Source organism: Chrysemys picta, chromosome 1, assembly GCF_011386835.1.
Source record: "Chrysemys picta bellii isolate R12L10 chromosome 1, ASM1138683v2, whole genome shotgun sequence".
Taxonomy (NCBI): Eukaryota; Metazoa; Chordata; order Testudines; family Emydidae; genus Chrysemys; species Chrysemys picta.
Genome location: NC_088791.1, coordinates 111265861 through 111284214, shown reverse-complemented (window position 1 = coordinate 111284214; position 18354 = coordinate 111265861). Strand labels below are relative to the sequence as shown.

General features: G+C 41.6%; 1 protein-coding gene across 42 annotated transcripts in view; it reads right to left on the bottom strand.

The window, feature by feature from the left end:
• The window catches only part of ERC1 (ELKS/RAB6-interacting/CAST family member 1), a 525728-nt gene that overhangs the window by 339177 nt on the left and 168197 nt on the right, over positions 1-18354 (bottom strand). The gene's annotated exons all lie outside the window — the stretch shown is intronic.

The window sequence follows — 18354 nt, the reverse complement described above, 5'->3', positions numbered from 1 at the left end:
CAGAGTACTTGAGGAGAGACAGGGAGCAATACTTTTAATATCTACGAAAGAGAACTCTGGGCAACAGCGCAGTGTAAAAATACTTTCAAAGTAACAATGTCAATGAAGGAAAGCAATTATTTGCAATCTTGGAAGATGGTAAGATTAGGTGTAATGTACTGAAAGAAAGGAAGGAAAAGTTTACTTTTGATATTCATGAAAATATGTCACAGTAACTGGGAAACTGAATAAACTCCAAAAGGAGATGTTCAAAGAACCATCACTACAGATATCAAAGAACTGAACATCAGTGGGAATAATTTAGTGAGTAGCCTTGAGAAGTTCAAGAATTCTTTCTGAACATAAATGGGAGGCACTTGGCTACGTACTCCATCACCTAAAAGTTTAGAAGTTAGGGCAAAAAAGTTTACACAACCATTGTCCTCCCACCTCAAACACAAAACACAAAATTAGCAGATCTCCTTGCCCATGAGACCATCTATTCTAGGAAAACCATTTTTTTTTTAAATGAAGGGAATTAAAGTATTAACAGTCAGTACGCATCTAAGTTTATACTTAAAATTTAAATGTGAGCACAACACATGTCACCTGAGGACATATTTTAAAGAGAGAAACACAGATATGAAAGGTTACAGTAATGTAATTTGCTGGAAACACAAGTATGAGAAAACGGGAGATTTCCCCTTCTTTAAACTCCATTGTACAGATTAAGTCCTTATTAGCATCTGCACGTAGCACTAGTGACACCTGGGGGTTAAACAGAATAAGCCTCAAAATGAGCTCAAGAGGTTCTGAAAGAAAAGTTTCTCTTGATATGCTCTTACAGATGTCATTGCAGCTCAGCTTAGCCAGGTAACATCCTATACAGTGGTCCATGTGGCTGCTTTCAACCTCATGAGCTTTCAGAGTTCCATCAGCTGTCTAGAAAGATCGACTGTTTAAATATCCAATAATGAAAATATACTCCAAAGAGATGCGAGAGCTATTCTTAGATTCCTGTTTACTTCTAAAGGGGAAACACTTTGGGAAGCAAGATTCCAACAGGCGGAACAGACAGTGCAAACAGATTCTTTCTGCTCTGAGCAAGATACTGCAGGAGAGGCACAGCTAAGCAACTAAACACAGACATGTGTTAACCAGCTGGCCAAGGCGGCACACAAACTGAAAGGCATATGTTCATTTGCATGAACTTAGTCTGACCAGGGTCATGTGACATTTCAGCCACACTATAACATTTGACTACTGCACCCCCTCATTACTATAACATTTGACTACTGCACCCCCTCATTACATCTATCTGCATTTACAGAAAGTGACTGAGTACTACACTTAGTATGAACCTTGTATTTCTAGGCAACAACAACAACAACAAAAATGGTTCCTCACCTTCTCAAAACTGTTGTTGTTTAAGATGTGTTGCATGTATCCATTACACTGTAGCTGACTTCCAAGCTGTTCTCAAAGTGGTGGGGTTTCAAGTCTCATCGGAAGAGGGACTGTATGACTATTTCCCCCACATTTACTTCTTCCCTTGTGCAGCAGTAGGTGCTTAGTGTCTAGTAAGCGTTGTGGATGGAAGAGCACATTGCTGCCCTACAAATATCCAGAATAAGGACATGTCCCACAAATGCTGAAAAGCTGAATGATCCCTTGTAGAGCATGCTGTCAGTTTCTTAAGAGGCATTATGCCCTTGGCAGCAAAACACAGTGATGTAGCTGATAATCCACTCTGAAAGTTGTTTCAGAGTGGTAGCCGTGTTAGTCTGTATCAGCAAAAACAACGAGGAGTACTTGTGGCACCTTAGAGACTAACAAATTTATTTGGGCATAAGCTTTTGTGGGCTAAAATCCACTTCACCAGATGCATGGAGTGAAAAATACAGTAAGCAGAATATATATTCTAGCACATAAAAAGACGGGAGTTGCCTTACCAAGTGTGTGTGTGTTTGGGGGGGGCAGTGCCAACGAGCCAATTCAATTAAGGGGGAAGTGGCTTATTCTCAATAGTTGACAAGAAGGGGTGAATAGGAAGGGAGGTGAAATTACTTTAGTAGCGCTAACGAGGCCAATGCAATCAAAGCAACCTATTTATAACAGCTGACAAGAAGGTGTGAGTATCAGTAGAGGGAAAATTACGTTTTGTAGTGACCCATCCACTCCAAGTCTTTATTCAGGCCTAATTTGATGGTGTCCAGTTTGCAAATTAATTCCAGTTCTGCAGTTTCTTGTTGGAGTCTGTTTTTGAAGTTTTGTTGTTGAAGAATTGCCACTTTGAATAAGTCTGTTATTGAGTGTCCAGGGAGACACTTTAGTCTCCCTGGACACTCAATAACAGACTTAAATGTGCTCCCACCATTACCAAAATCATGCAAGGGAGAGACTCCCTCACATATGTTGTCTTGGCTCATCTTCCAGGTCAGAGATGACAATATCCTGTCCTGGACACATACAAGCTTATGCAGATGGGAAACCTGAGGGTGATAGACTGACTTGAGCCAAGCTTGTATTGCTCTGCAATGGAACCTGGTATGAGGGATCACATATATGCATGCCACCATGTGACCTATAAGTCTGAGGCAGCTCCCCACTGTGGTTTGTGACTGATCTTTGAGCAATCTGCAGAGGACTCATATAGTTTGGAATCTGGCATGAAGCAGAAGTCAAGTCCAGGATCACTCCAATGAACTCTATTTGTAGAGTAGATAATGCTGACTTGCCTTTGTTTTCAGGCCCAGGATGCTGAACAGTAAGATAGAAACCACTGTCCATTACACTATCAGACATCTGGAATGACCCAGAACCAAATCAACTGCCCAGGTAAAGATACATTTAGACATCTCTGTAGATTACTACCACTGCCATGCACTTGGTGAAAACCCTCAGTGCTGTTGACAGATCAGAGGACAGATAGGAAAAATCATTACCAATTCACCAACCACGAACCTTAGGAACCTCCTATGACCAGGGTGGACTGCCACATGGAAGTAGGCATCCTGTAAGTCAAGGGCAGTATACCAGTCTCTCAGATCTAGGGACGGGATAGTAGTAGTGCAGGACACCACATAGAACTTTAACTTCTTGATGTATTTGTTTACGATCCAAAGATCTACATTGGGTCTGAGACCCCTTCTGGCTTTGGTCATTAGAAACTATTGGGAACAAACACCTGTGCCTTGATAAAGTGGAGGCAATTCTATAACACCCAAAGAACACAGAGTTTGCATTTCTTGTCCTCACACAGACTCACAAGTGGTGTCCCTGAAGGAGGACAGGGAAGGCAGATAGGAAAGGGGGACAGCAAATGCAAGGTATGTCTGATTCCACTGTGCTTAGCACCCATTTTTCTGAGGTGATGGCATGCCATGCGTGCAGGAAATGGGATAACCTATCTTGGAGGGGAGGGAAAGTGCCAGTAAGATCCACGTGAGTATGCTCTCCTCCACATAGAAGTCAAGCAGGGAAATTGAAGGCCTATGTTTGCCTGGATGATGAGAATGAGGTGGTAGGGGATGGAGACCTCCTTCTCTGAGACCTTAGCCTCCTTCTGAAATGATCAGCCTGATAGAAGAAGAAATATTGCTTCCTCAGCTGGTATTGAGGACAATACCTAGCTCTCTTCAGAGCAGATGTGTACAAACCTAAGGACTTTAGGACTGCTAGGGTCCTTTAGTGTATGAAACTTTATCTGTTTTGGATGAGAATAAGGCATAACCCTTGACAAGGAAATAATCTGTTTGCTGCACTTCCACAAGGATGACCAACGACTGCAACCAAGAGGAAGGACACATAGTCATTGCTGTTGACATAGCCCTGCCAGCAGAATCCTCCACCTCCAGGGAAGTTTACAAATCTGAACAGGAGACCAAATTACTTTCTGCAACAAGAGACTGGAACAGTGTTCCCTCTAATTTTTTACATCTATGTGCAGAATGAATTTTGTTATGTGCACCAATATGGAGGTGATGTGTGATGCATCACTTTCATATTGGTGCACATAACAAAATTCATGTGGTGGGGGTGGGGCTGAGGGGTTTGGAGTGTGGAAAGGAGCTCAGGGTTGGGGTGGGGGGGATGAGGGATCTGGGGTGGGGCTGAGGATGAGGATTTTGGGGTGTGGGAGGGGGCTCAGGGCTGGGGCAGAGGGTTGGGATGTAGGGGTGTGGGCTCTGGGGTGGGGCCATGGATGAGGGGTTTGGGGTGCAGGCTTCCCCGGGGAAAGAGGACTCCCCCCCAGCAGCTTGGGGCTGGGGTAGAGGCGCCTCTCCCTGGCCGCAGCAGCTCCGGTGGGGCTGGGCCAAGGGGAGAGGAGTCTCTCCCCTGGCTGTGGCAAGTCCGCGCTGGGGCCGGAGGGGAGGGGTGCCTCTTCCCCGGCCATAGCAGGTCCCTGCGCAGGGCTTAATAGGCAGCTGCACAGCCGCACAGCTGAAAGAGAAGTTAGGACTGGAAATGTTCCCTTGAGCTTTCTGGCAGCTTATTTGCAAGCTGTGATAGTAAATAATCATATCTAACAATCCAACAAGCTTTTTTGCCTCCTTTTCTTTGGGGGTAGCCTTAAGTCCAGCCCTGATGGCTTCTCTAATTCGGTTAGTGAGCCTGATGTAGGTAAAACTGTTCAAATGGAATCAGAGAAACCAGAGAAGTAGCTGGTCTTGACAATCCCTTGGAGGGCAATGGAGTGTATGGCTCAGGTCTGTGAGAATCAGTATGAGCCAGTACAAAAGAGTGGCAAGCTGGAGGGAGCGTGCTTCCTTCAGTACTGAAATGACTGTGTAGGAGTCTCGCACTCTGGACTTTGAGGAACACGATACTGACTTCTTCTTACGCTTCTGAGGCCAAGATTGCTCCAGTGTTCTCTGGGCTCTCCTGTGACTTCCATCTGCTGGTAAAGCTGCAAGAGCACTGGGAAGGGCTCACCAATGAGCTCCCCTTGGATGACCAAGGTGGCATAGATGCTGGTTTAAGGACAGTCTCTATAAGAATATATTGAAGGCCTCTTCCCACAGCATTTTAGTCCTAGTCTAAAAGCACCATCAGATCAAGCATCCGTCTCTTATGTGGCCCTCACCCAAGCACTGTAGACAGCATGAATGAGGGCCACTGACAAGCACAGGCTTTCAACAACCAGAACAAGGCTTGAAACCTGGGGACCTTGTCATAGGATCTCCCAGTATCAGGTGAGTTCCACCTGACTTAAAAAAAAAAAAAATGAACTGTGATGAAAAAGAAAAATAAGGAAGAAAATCCATCCAATGAATGAAAAATATTACCACTAGGTAAGAATAAAATAAGAAACAACTTTGTTCCCAAGGAGTGAAGCTGTGATCACACAACACTGACTAGCTACCACAGAGGGTAAAAAGGAACTGAAAGAGGGGTCGGGCTGCTCTGTCCCTTATACCCTCTCTGTGAGGCTCATAAGGAGCCAGGAATGGGTGGGGCTGTCCCAACAAGGTGTTAAGAGAAAAATTTCTGGCATCGAAGCACAACACACACATACACATACTGCATAATGGACATATACAAGCACTTGAGAAAGAACTTTCTGTTCTTCCATTCTGCATGTTTTGCACATTTTGGTGAAATGAAGAAGCTGGTACTCATGCCTGGTAGGTATACCAGGTATATTTAATCAGTGTCTATCAAGTAGACCAATGGTGTCTCATTGTTTCCTTGTACTGCCCCTTCGGTCTATCTGTATCCATCTGCTGTTTCTTATCTTATACTTAGATTATAAGCTCTTTGGGGCAGGGACTGGCTTTAGTTCTGTGTTTGTACACAGTACCTAGCACAACGGAGTGCTAGTCCATAAATAAAAAATAAATTAAATATTTAAACCATGTTAATAGCTATCCATTGGCAAAAGAAAATGTGCTGCAAACAGATCTGCTCTCTCCAGAGTCAAACAATGGCTGGTCCCTAATAAGGATGCATCCTTAAAAAAATTTTAAAATGGCAAATAGCCACTTGATGGGCTTATGGAGGGAAACTAGATCCAATTCCACACATTCAATAACAAATTTCCCTTTTGAAATAGTATTCAATGAAAGTCTGGTTATCTTTATTCCAATCTTCCCCAAAACCTGAGATGAAATGACATATACAGAAACAGAAGTTACAGGTTCTCCAAGACTGTGCGTTCTCAAGGAAAAACTGGGCAAAAACATCCCTTGTTTCTGCCCACACAACTGCTCAACAGAATAAAAATTTACCATCATTCTCTACCTACTGGCTCCACAAGCAACAGAACATACCCCCCGTCAAAGGATTGCACAATGTACACATTAAGGATATTTGCTTTCATCTTCCTTCCTCTCCATACCACTAAAAATATTTGGTAAACAAACTATTATATAACCAACAGAAACAGACCAAGTACTCAAAACATGCTTCACACTTCAGGTCCCCAACAAAGAATGAAACAGAATATGCTGGGGTCTACACACCTCCTTGGGAGATGGAAAGGGTTGGGGGCTTGCATCAGCAATTTGAATTGAGAAACAGTTTCACATGTAACAAGTTTACTCTAAAACGGCCTCTCAACATAAGGAACGTAAATTTCTACCCTATATTTTCCAGGCTGGAAAGAGAACAGAGATATCATTATCATTAGATTATTAAGAGCCTTTATTCCTACTGTAAATTCTATTTTTCCAAGGAAAAGACAGGAATTGATGAACAACTGATGCTGACTGGTAAGGTACATGCTGGAATCATCTGCTCTGCATACCAATTCCCTCATCGGTAAAGACTTATTGAAATCTTTTGTTTGGCTTTTTATCAACATTGCCAGTTGTCAGGCACTGTATTTCAACCTGGGGGATTTATTCCTAGTCAGGCAGAACTGATTTCTCTGCCTTTAAGGTCCTAATTGCTGGTGTTCCAAGGGCAAGGAGACTAGACCATTTCTTGCAAACACCTGAGAAAAATATCAGCCCAGGAATTAGAAGGGGCAGCATCTGACTCAATACTCATAGAGAGTCTATGAAGTCTCCAACCTGCAGGGTCTAAAGATTGTTCATTGTACTACAGGTTGGCTAGAGACCAACCTGGACATAATGTTGAGCAGCTGCCAATAAGACCTCATTTGAAAGAATAAAATTAGAAGGAGGAGGAGTGGTTGCTCAAGCCCTTCTTTGCTTGCAAGATGTTTTAGTTGTCCCTTTTGTTGTATGTTCTGACAGAAAAGGAACATCTGGTACATTATGAATGCTATTAATTAGGCTGTTTGCCCAGGAGATCCTGGCACTGATGCATCTACTGCAAACTGCCAGATCACCAGATTCATTCCCATAAAAAGCAGTAGTCACACTCAGTTAGGCTCATTTTAGTCAAGACAGGGTTAATTCAGAGTCTTGGGGGCAGACTGATTTATTTTTTATTCCTAGGGGGAAGAGAAAAATGTAATTAAAGCTTGAGTTAAGATATATATATATATATCCATAACTTACAGCCAAAAAAAATCATTTACAAAAATGTTGTAGATTTTTTTTTAAATCATTAGAAAGCCAGAAAATTCACTTAAGGTTAAATATAGCAAGGCTATGAAGGAAGCGAAGGGGGCGGGGGGTGGGGCGGTACGGGGGAGGGGCGGAGGTGGGATTCGGAAGAGATTTGGAGCAGCAAGGGGCAACAGAAAGGGTTTACTAGCCCAGTCCCCTATTCCTGGGAAGTGTGAAAGGAAAGTGGAGCTCAGCTGGCAGACCCCAACTTTTAGAGGCAGAACCCTATAAAGCCCCTCCACAATGGGTAAATTTTCACTATGCCGCATGGCAGCACAGGGAAATCTTACCCACTGAGGGGGAGACTTCCCTGCATTTCAGACTATAATAGGCAGGGCTGAAGCCCAGCTGGCTTTTAAAACAAAAGAATGGTAGAGGCCCTATTCCTCAAGGTACACACGTACATGAGAATATAGGGCTGTGCTATCCTTTGGCAGACTCCCAAAGATTTGGAATCACAGCATGCAACAATATGACCAGGGGAAATTATGTTTACACCTACTAACCTCCAGAAACCTATCAAGGATAAGGGGAAAATCTTAAGATGGGTACTGGAGTCATGGAGGAGGAAAGGGATGCAGAGGACAAGTTGTGGGGTGTGGGAGAAGAAAAATGGGGATAGGAAGGGAGAAAACACATTTTTGGAAATTCTGCAAACACATGTGGATTGCTTAAACTCCACATATTCACTTGGCCTCACCATTTTTGCCTCCGGAGAAGGTTAAGAGATCGGCACAGAGGAGGGCACCTTTCCTGCACAATTCATAAAGCTCTGATTGTGAGTGGAAGTGACAATCTTTATGCTGCCTCTTGCAGTAAGGCTCACCCAGTTTCTGCTTTATCTTTGGCCACTAGAGCCACTGTAGGTCTCCTGCTCTCTCCCCTCATGACCTCTGACCAAACATAGGATCCCTTCCTATAAACCTCTTAAGGTCTCTTGGAGAAGAAACCTGCTCCTTTGGACCTTACTGTATGTAGAAATGTAATCTGTGAGTACACTGAGACTTTATAGCTGCCTGGAAAACTGTGTAAAAACTATGACAACACCCCAGCAAAATTCCAAAAGAAAACTAGAAATGCCACCAAGCTTTACAAGTCCCCTAGATCCTTAAATGCTGTCCCAGAGCTTAAGTAAGTAACATCACCTCTCTGTGCCTCAGAGTCATCATCTGTAAAATGGGGATAATGACATTTACTTCCTTTGAAAGGTACTTTGGGATCTACAGTTGCTTTGAAAACTAATAATATCTAGCTCTTACATAGTAGAGACAAAACTTTTAAATGTGGATTTCAGCTTCTCATATATAATTTAGTGCACTAGATCTCAAAGTCTTCCTACACAACCTCATCTGAAGTCTTTTGGACAGACTGTTTGGTATCTAAAACATGGCAGAAAAGAGTTAAAAAAAGGGTTTAATCACAGTTTGAACAGTCTTCTATGGCCATTATCTTCAAAACCGTTTGTTCCAGTAACCACAAATTTGATCAAAAATAGTATAGTGCCCACAGACCACACTTGTCATATTTGAAGCTGCACTAACTTTTATTGGGGCTTTTATATCGAGAGCAGTGGGCATATAACCAAAAAAAAAAAAAGTCTGCCTTATTTATGATCTGGAATAGCTAGCACCACTCCATAATTAAAAAGGAATTAGGGTTTCACTGACAGATTGCAACTTTCAGTTGAAAACAAATACTTAAGATAACTCATTCCTTCTCTCCTAGACTGGCAGAGGCTAGTACAATGGAGAAACAATATGTTCAATGTATGAAGGTAAAGTGGGCAGAGAGTATCTTATGTCACTTCGTAGCTATCACTCTGACTGCTTTATGAGTATTAAGATTAAAACAGAAGCTACTTCCAGGACTCTCATGTAGAAGAACAGTTGCTGAAACACTGCACCGAAACATGAGGATAAAGAAGTACTTCGCAATCCATTAATAACTTAGCAGGATGTTAAACACCATCATCTACCAGGGCTAAACATTTTTGAATCAGCAGGCCTGGACAACTTGCACCCAAGAGTCCTAAAAGAGTTGGTTGAGGTATCTCTGGCTCACTGATGTTAATTTTTAATAAATCATGGAATACTGAGGACATTCAAGAAGACTGGAGGAGAGCTAATGTGCCAGTATTCAAAAAGGACAAGTGTGATGACCCAGGTAACTATAAATCAGTTATCCTGACATCAAGCATAGGCATAACAACAGAAAAGCTAATAAGGGATTCAATCAATAAAGAATTGAAGGACAGAAATATAATTCATTACAGTCAACATGGTTTTATGGAAAATCAGTCTTGTTAAAAGAAACCAGATTTAATTAAAAAAATATTAGATTACAAGTTGGTTGACAAAGATAACTGCATAGATGTAATATATTTAGACTTTGGTATGATGTTTGACTTAATACCACATGACTTTCTGATTTAAAAATCAGCACTATAAAATATCAATAGAGCACACAAGAAGTGTGTTAACTTAACGGGTAGATCTCAAGAAGTAGCTGTCAATGGGGAATCATTGAATGAGGGTGTTTCTAGTGAGGTTCTATAAGGATTGCTTTTAGGCCTGATGCTATTCAACATTTTCATCCATGATCTGGAAATAAATATAAAATCACTGGTGATCAAATTTATAGCTTATACATATTGGTGGAGTGGTAAATAATGATGAGGAAAGTGGCAGTCAGTCATACAGAGCCACTTGGAGCACTTGGAAACCTGGGCCCATTCAAAGAAGATGCATTTTAATACAGCCAAATGCAAAGTTTTGCATCTAGGAGTAAGGCATGGAAGTTATATCTACAGAATAGAGGACTGTATACTGGAAAACAGTGACTATGAAAAGGATTTAGGGGTCATAATGGACAGGAAACTCAACAAGCACTTTTCCTGAAGCAAAAAGGGCTGATGCAATCCTTGGGTGTATAAACAGGGTGAGTAAAGTAAGTATGAGAAGGGAACTGATTTAATCTCTGGACATTGGATTGAGAAATTTTATGGACAAATGTTAAAGCACAATTGGATGATCTTGCTTTTGCTGACAACATTTGTCCTGCTTAGTTCAACACATCCCTTAATGGAAGAAAGACTCAGTTTTTTGCAGATGAGCAAAACAAGTTGGTTTGTTCATCAACAAGGGGAAGACAAAATATATGGCTAACACTGTCCCAAGGTAACCTTTGAGTGGTATGTCATTTTTACCTATCTAGGGAGTGAGATGTGCAATGATGGTGCCACCATGCTAGACATCAAGCAACAAATATCAAAAGCAGCAATTTCCATAAACTTGAAAGGATTTGGAAAAGTAGCATGATTAAAAATTCATATTTTTGTGCCAGAGCCAAACAGAATCATATCTGTCCTCCTTTATGGAGCAAAGTCATGGAAATCTACAACAGAAATTGATAAGAAGATCAACTCATTCCAAAGTAAATGTTTGTAGAAGATATCCAGAATCCACTGGAAAGAATTTCTTGCAACATCAGAAATTATAAGTAGAACAAACCAATTTAAAGCATCAAATATGGTAAGGAGACAACAATGGACCTATTTATAACATGCTTTAAAGAGGCCACCAACATGACTTCCACAGCAAGTGATAATATGAATACCACCTGGAAAGAGGGGTAAGGTAGAGAAATATTACGTAGAACAAAAAAGAAAGACGCCAGATCCATCAACATGACAATCTGATGCCCGAACAGACCAGCACAAGACCAAAAAAAGGCAGAAATGATGAATACCCTATACATCTCAGGGTATAGGAGGATTACAGTGGTATAAGTACCTTCATAGGAAGAAACACACACTTACTGTAGGGCCCTGGAATTTACATCCTCTTGTTGAAGCAGTATGATTTTTAATACTTTTTCAATTTTGGATGGTTTTATGCAATTCCCCCTCCCCCACCCACAAATTGGTAAACAGTGTTTAGATTATATGGCAAGATTCAGTTGGATTTAATAAACTCAATAAGCTTCTTTACTTTGCATACTATCTGCTGGTGCTGAGTGTCATTAAAGAGTTGCCAAATTATGCCACAGGGATAACTCCACTTCCATGATGTATACAGGGATTACTTTTGTCTATCAGTTAACTTTGCAAAGCAATCTGGGATCCTTTGGGATTTGAGGCACTAAAATGGAAAATACCATTAGATGGAAAATACCTGATCTTTCCTTTCTCTCATTCCAAATCCCTCAGGCCAGGTCAACTGCTCTAGATAGTAGTGGTCAATTATTCAGTGTAGGTCACAAACAAAATGATAAGCTTGTTCAATTCATCTCAATTATTCTATCTGGGGCCAGGATATTGTATTTTAATTTTACCTATTTTTTCCCCTTGGAAGTGAGCTCTTCTCCTTCTACCACCACACCCACTTTATTTTTAAAGGTGTTCATTACCAAAGACTCGTTTGAATTTTGTTTTAAAACAGAAAGTCCAAAATAAAGTAAATAAACCTACAAGAAAACCCCAACCAAAGCAGCATCATGTAAAGGCACTTAAGACAACCAAAGTACTATATTTAAAAAATTGACTGCTATTCTAGTAAGCACCCGTGTCTTATTAAAATCATTACTCAAGACTCCCTCTACAGGTTAAAAGAGAATATGGTCTCTCAAGATGTTACTATCATCCTGGAATTTCACCACCTTTGAGGTATTAGGTAGGGAATGCTGGATCTCTCCAGAGCACTTTGGAACTACCTTGACATTGACAAACCCAACATAGCAAGATGCTAGTAATGCTTCTACCAAGTTTAGAGTATACATCTTTTTGAAATAAAAAAAAGGTCTAGGGTGATGTTTGAGGGGGAAAGGGGTTTGAGAGGGGGAAGCTTCACAATGCAACAATACACCACACACAATGCATACCCAGCTGCTGCTGCTTGGCCCTTTGTCTAAGATCAAAATTAGTTTCCAAAAAATATGGATAGCACCAGAAAGAGGATCTGTTCTTGCTTTTTCATGGGTATGAATGTGTCCTTTTCACTCTTACTCTTATGATCTCATATAAAGTAACTCCTCACTTAACGTTGTAGTTATGTTCCTGAAAAATGCGACTAAGTGAAACGATGTTAAGTGAATCCAAATTCTCCATAATAATTAATGTAAATGGGGGGGGGGGGGGGTTAGGTTCCAGGGAAATGTTTTTCATCAGACAAAAACCTATATATTATATAGATATACACACAGTATACGTTTTAAACAAACAATTTAATACTGTTCACAGCTATGATGATTATGACGCTTGGTTGAGGTGGTGAAGTTAGAGGGTGGAAGAGGGTGTGCTATTTCCCAGGGAATGCCTTGCTGCTAAATGATGCACTAGCACTTGGCTGAGCCCCTTAGGGTTAACACATTGTTGTTAATATAGCCTCTCACACAAGGCAGCACGAACACGAGGGAGGGGAAAAGCATAGCAGACAGAGACAGATACACACCTTGTGTGCGGGGGAGAGAGATGCACACTTCCCCTTTAAGTAAGCTGGCCCACTCTTAAGTGCATTGTCTTTTTAAGTGGATCAGGAAATTGAGACAGCAGCTGCTGCCCCAAGCGCGCTCTCTCTCTCTGTCCGTGTCCCCTCCCTGCTCTATATGTAGAAGGGGTAAGTGGGGTGCATGAGTAAGGGGGAGGGGGACACCCTGACATTAGCCCCCCCCTTTCTCTTTCCCCCCTGCACTGCAAGCAGGAGTCTCCAAGGCAGAGGGCAGGAGCAGCACATGGCAGTGAGGGGAGGAACAGCTCAACTGCCGATTGATAGCCTGCAATTGCTAGCCTGCTGGGCGGCTGTAGCACAGGGAACTTAGGGGGGCTGCCAGTCCACCCTGGTTACAAGCCCCCACCAGCTAGCTGCAACGGGCTGCTCTTCCTGCAAGCAGTGGACAAAGCAGGCGGCTGCCAAACGACGTTAGAAGGGAGCACTGCACAACTTTAAACGAGCATGTTCCCTAATTGATCAGCAATGTAACAACGAAACAACGTTAACCGGGACGACTTTAAGTGAGCAGTTACTGTATACAGAAACTGCCATGAAACTAGCATGACGTCCTAAAATATTTCAGTTTACAAGTAAAGCATTTTAGCTACACAGCTTACAGGTCATTCTCTGGCCAAGAATTTCTGATTGAACTCTCTACAGAAAAACTTATACTCAGACATGTATGTAGCTGTTATTGTATAAAAAAAAAAGTTCACAGACCAAGGAAAAGGAGCATAAACAAGAAGGCTAGCAATTACTGACAAATGATATAGTTAAGTATACAATACAGGTCTGGTTCTTGAAGCTAACCTCACTTTGGTATCCGTTCTATAAGTCTGACCCTCACAACTTGAAAAGTGAGAAAGAAGGAGGAAGAAGAGACGCTGCTACATCACAGATTGATTTAATGACCTCTTCAAATGATTAATTATTTCGTGCCTTTGGTGCTGCAGCTAACAGACAGCTGGCATGGATCCAAAATGCCATTCTCCACTCTACATCTTTTCACAGGTGAGGATACTTTGCAAGCATATTCATGTCAAATTTAAGAACAGTTCGTTTAAGTTTACAAATCCTCTTTAAAGAACTTTTTTCCTCTTTGTTTACTTCATACCCTACTTTCCTCTGCATACTTACCACTTTTAATAATGTGTAACAACGAGTCAAACAGACCCACTAAGACCCGTCACAAGCACTGAAACAACTGGATTGCAATTATGGTATCTTCAGAATAGTCAAGAATCTTTTCTCCATTGTGTTATTTCCCACTTCAAAGTGAAATTAGAATTTAAAAAGTACTACCCACTCCACTCTGTGGAGCACTGCATTTCTGTCCCCAGAGGATCTCATTGCTGGATTTTAAAACCAAATTCTCAGAGTTTTATCAAAACAACCACAATCCTTCTATCCCACCAATAAATGACTAGTGTCTCCTTCAAAACCTTTTTAACACAGGTCCCATCAGTCAGAGGTGTCAGTTTTGGGATACTGAGAAGCATTTCTTCCTCAGAAGGATCTAAATAGCCTTTGGAGTACTCCAAACCACCACTAACAAAAGAAGTGAGATCTCAAAACTGGGAATTGCATTCTGATCTGACAACTTCAGGATTTTGGGGGGGCACCAATCTAGATTTCCTTGAGTATTGCCACAGTACTTCATAGCATTTGCTTAGAATACATACGAATTTGGAATGAGTTAAATACCTAGAAAGAAAGAAATTGGATTAAAAAACCTATTCTGATATGGTTCAGTCATAAGACTTGAGAACTGCCATACCTAGGGTTACCATATTTTGTGCCTCCAAAAGGAGGACACTCCGCGGGGCCCCGTCCCCGCCCCCAGCCCCGCCAACGCCCCCGCCCCAACTCCGCCCCTTCCCCAAAGTCTCCGCCCCCTCCCCTGCTTCCCGCGAACATTTGATTCGCGGGAAGCCTGAAGCAGGTAAGGGAGGTGTGGGGGGAGGAGGCGCGGCCCAGGCTGGCCCCCCTGGCGTTTCCAGCCTGGGTCGACTCGGGCCCTGGGGTGCCGGCCCCGGGGCCGGCCCCCGGCCGACCACCCCCGGCCCGCCCAGCACTGCAGGTCCCCAGCCCCCGGCCGAGCACCCCAGGCCCGGCCCCCAGACCCCCGGCCCGCCCAGCACCGCCGGCCCCCAGCCCAGCGGCGCCGGATTTTCCCGGACATGTTCGGCTTTTTGGGATTTCCCCCCGGACGGGGATTTGAGTCCCAAAAAGCCGGACATGTCTGGGAAAATCCGGACGTATGGTAACCCTACCATACCAGGTCAGACCAATGATCTATCTATATCTAGAGCAGTATCCGTCTCTGACAGTGGTCAATACCAGAAGCTTCAGAGGAAGGTAAAACATGTAAAACATGAGGGGAAGAGGTGGGGTGTTTCTTTCAAACCACAAGAAGTTAATGGATGGCTTATCTCCTGAAACATGAAGGTTTGAATTTGAATGTTTAACCTATGGTATCTAATGCTGAATCTTCTTAAGTTCTCTGCCTCATCAATAATTTTTGGCAGTTCACTTCTCAGGTTGATTGTGCAATGTGTGAATAAAAATATTCTCGGTTTCAGATTTTTTTAATCTTTAAACTTCTTGTTTTCACACCATGAGAACAATTTACTAGACTGGGGTGAGGGGACGGGGGTTTCCTAACTTGTCCAGAGGCAGATAAGACTTCAAATTCGGTTGTCGGACAAGAAAATATAGCTGTCCCAATTTCTGCGCTGAGGCACTTCTCTCAAATAAATTAAAATAAAATGTTGCAGCTTTAACTATTTAAACTCATCTCTCTGCATTCTGCTTGATTGGTAAATTGTGCCAGGATTTCTCATTTTTGTTTTCTTGTATATTACTAACCTTATAAGTAGGGCTGTCAAGTGATGAAAAAAATTAATTGTGATTAATTGCACTGTTAAACAATAAGAGAATACCATTTATTTAAATATTTTTGGATGTTTTCTACATTTTCAAATATATTGATTTCAATTACCACATAGAATACAAAATGTACAGTGCTCACTTATTATGATTTTTATTACAAATATTTGCACTGTAAAAAAAAGAAATAGTATTTTTCAATTCACCCAATACAAATAATGTAGTGCAATCTCTATCATGAAAGTTGAACTTACAAATGTAGAATTATGTACAAAAAAATAAGTGCACACAAAAATAAAACAATGTAAAATTTTAGAGCCTACATGTCCACTCAGTCCTACTTCTTGTTCAGCCAATCGCTCAGACAAACAAGTTTGTTCACATTTGCAGGAGATAATGCTGTCCGCTTCTTGTTTACAGTAACAACAAGGAGTCTGGTGGCACCTTAAAGACTAACAGATTTATTTGGGCATAAGCTTTCGTGGGTAAAAACCCCACTTCTTCGGATGCATAGAGTGAAAGTTACAGATGCAGGCATTATATACTGACACATGGAGAACAGGGAGTTACTTCGCAAGTGGGGAACCAGTGTTGACAGGGCCTCAGTTTCTTTCAGAGTGTGTGGCACAGTCTCTCACCATAGTCAGTGTAGTATGTTGATTGCAATGGATTTTTTACCGTCAGTCCATTTGGTATGATGTCCAACTGTTTGCATTCGGAGAGAAAGATGATGTCTGTCTGTATCTGTGCAAGTTTTTTGTTGAGGTTGATGGATTTCCACTCCATATGGCTAAATTTAGTGCCTTGCATGGTGTTAAGTATCAGGGGGTAGCCGTGTTAGTCTGTATCTACAAAAACAACAAGGAGTCTGGTGGCACCTTAAAGACTAACAGATTTATTTGGCATAAGCTTTCGTGGGTAAAAACCTCACTTCTTCGGACGCATAGAGTGAAAGTTACAGATCCAGGCATTATATACTGACACATGGAGAGCCGGGAGTTACTTTGCAAGCGGAGAACCAGTGTTGACAGGGCCTCAGTTTCTTTGAGAGCGTGAGGCCCTGTCAACACTGGTTCTCCACTTGCGAAGTAACTCCCTGCTCTCCATGTGTCAGTATATAATGCCTGCATCTGTAACTTTCACTCTATGCGTCCGAAGAAGTGAGGTTTTTACCCACGAAAGCTTATGCTCAAATAAATCTGTTAGTCTTTAAGGTGCCACCAGACTCCTTGTTGTTTTTGTAGATACAGACTAACACGGCTACCCCCTGATACTTGTTTACAGAGTTACCTGAAAGTGACAACAGGTGTTTGTAGGTACAGTTGTAACTGGCATCGCAAGATATTTATGTGCCAGATTCTCTAAAGATTCATATGTCCCTTCATGCTACAACCATGCTTCCAGAGGACATGCATCCATGCCGATGACTGGTTCTGCTTGATAACGATCGAAAGCAGAACGGAGCAATGCATATTCATTTTCATCATCTGAGTCAGATGCCACCAGCAGAAGGTTGATTTTCTTTTTTGGTGGTTTGGGTTCTGTAGTTTCCGCACTGGAGTGTGTTCTTTTAAGACTTCTGAAAGCATACTCCAGACCTCGTCCCTCTCAGATTTTGGAAGGCACTTCAGATTCTTAAATCTTGTGTCGAGTGCTGTAGCTATCTTTAGAAATCTCACATTGGTACCTTCTTTGCATTTTGTCAAATCTGAAGGGAAAGTGTTCTTAAAACAAACAACATGTGCCGGGTCATCATCCAAGACTGCTATAACATGAAATATATGGGAGAATGTGGGTAAAACAGAGCAGGAGACATACAATTCTCCCCCAAGGAGTGCAAACACAAATTTAATTAACATATTTTTTTTAAAGAGAGTCATAGGCATGGAAGCATGTCCTCTGGAATCATGGCCGAAGCATGAAGGGGCATACGAATGTTTAGCACAACTGGGACATAAATTCCTTGCAATGCCACCTACAAAAGTGCCATGTAAATGTCTGTTCTCATTTTCAGGTGACATTGTAAATAAGAAGCAGGCAGCATTATGTTCTGTAAATATAAACAAACTTGTTTGTCTTAATGATTGGCTGAACAAGAAGTAGGACTGAATGGGCTTGTGGGCTCTAAAGTTTTACATTAGGTTTTTCTTTGAGTGCAATTATGTAACAAAAAATTCTACATTTGTAAGTTGCATTTTCATGATAAAGATATTGCATTATGGTACTTCTATGAAATGAATTGAAAAACACTATTTCTTTATCATTTTTACAGTGCAAATATTTGTTATAAAAAATAATAGTTTAAAGTGAGCACTCTACACTCTGTATTCTGTGTTGTAACTGAAATTAATATATTTGAAAATGTAGAAAAGCATCCAAAAATATTAAACAATAGAATACCAATTGAAATTTATTAACAGTGCAATAAATTGTGATTAATTTTTTTGAGTTAATCGCGTGAGTTAACTGTGATTAATCAA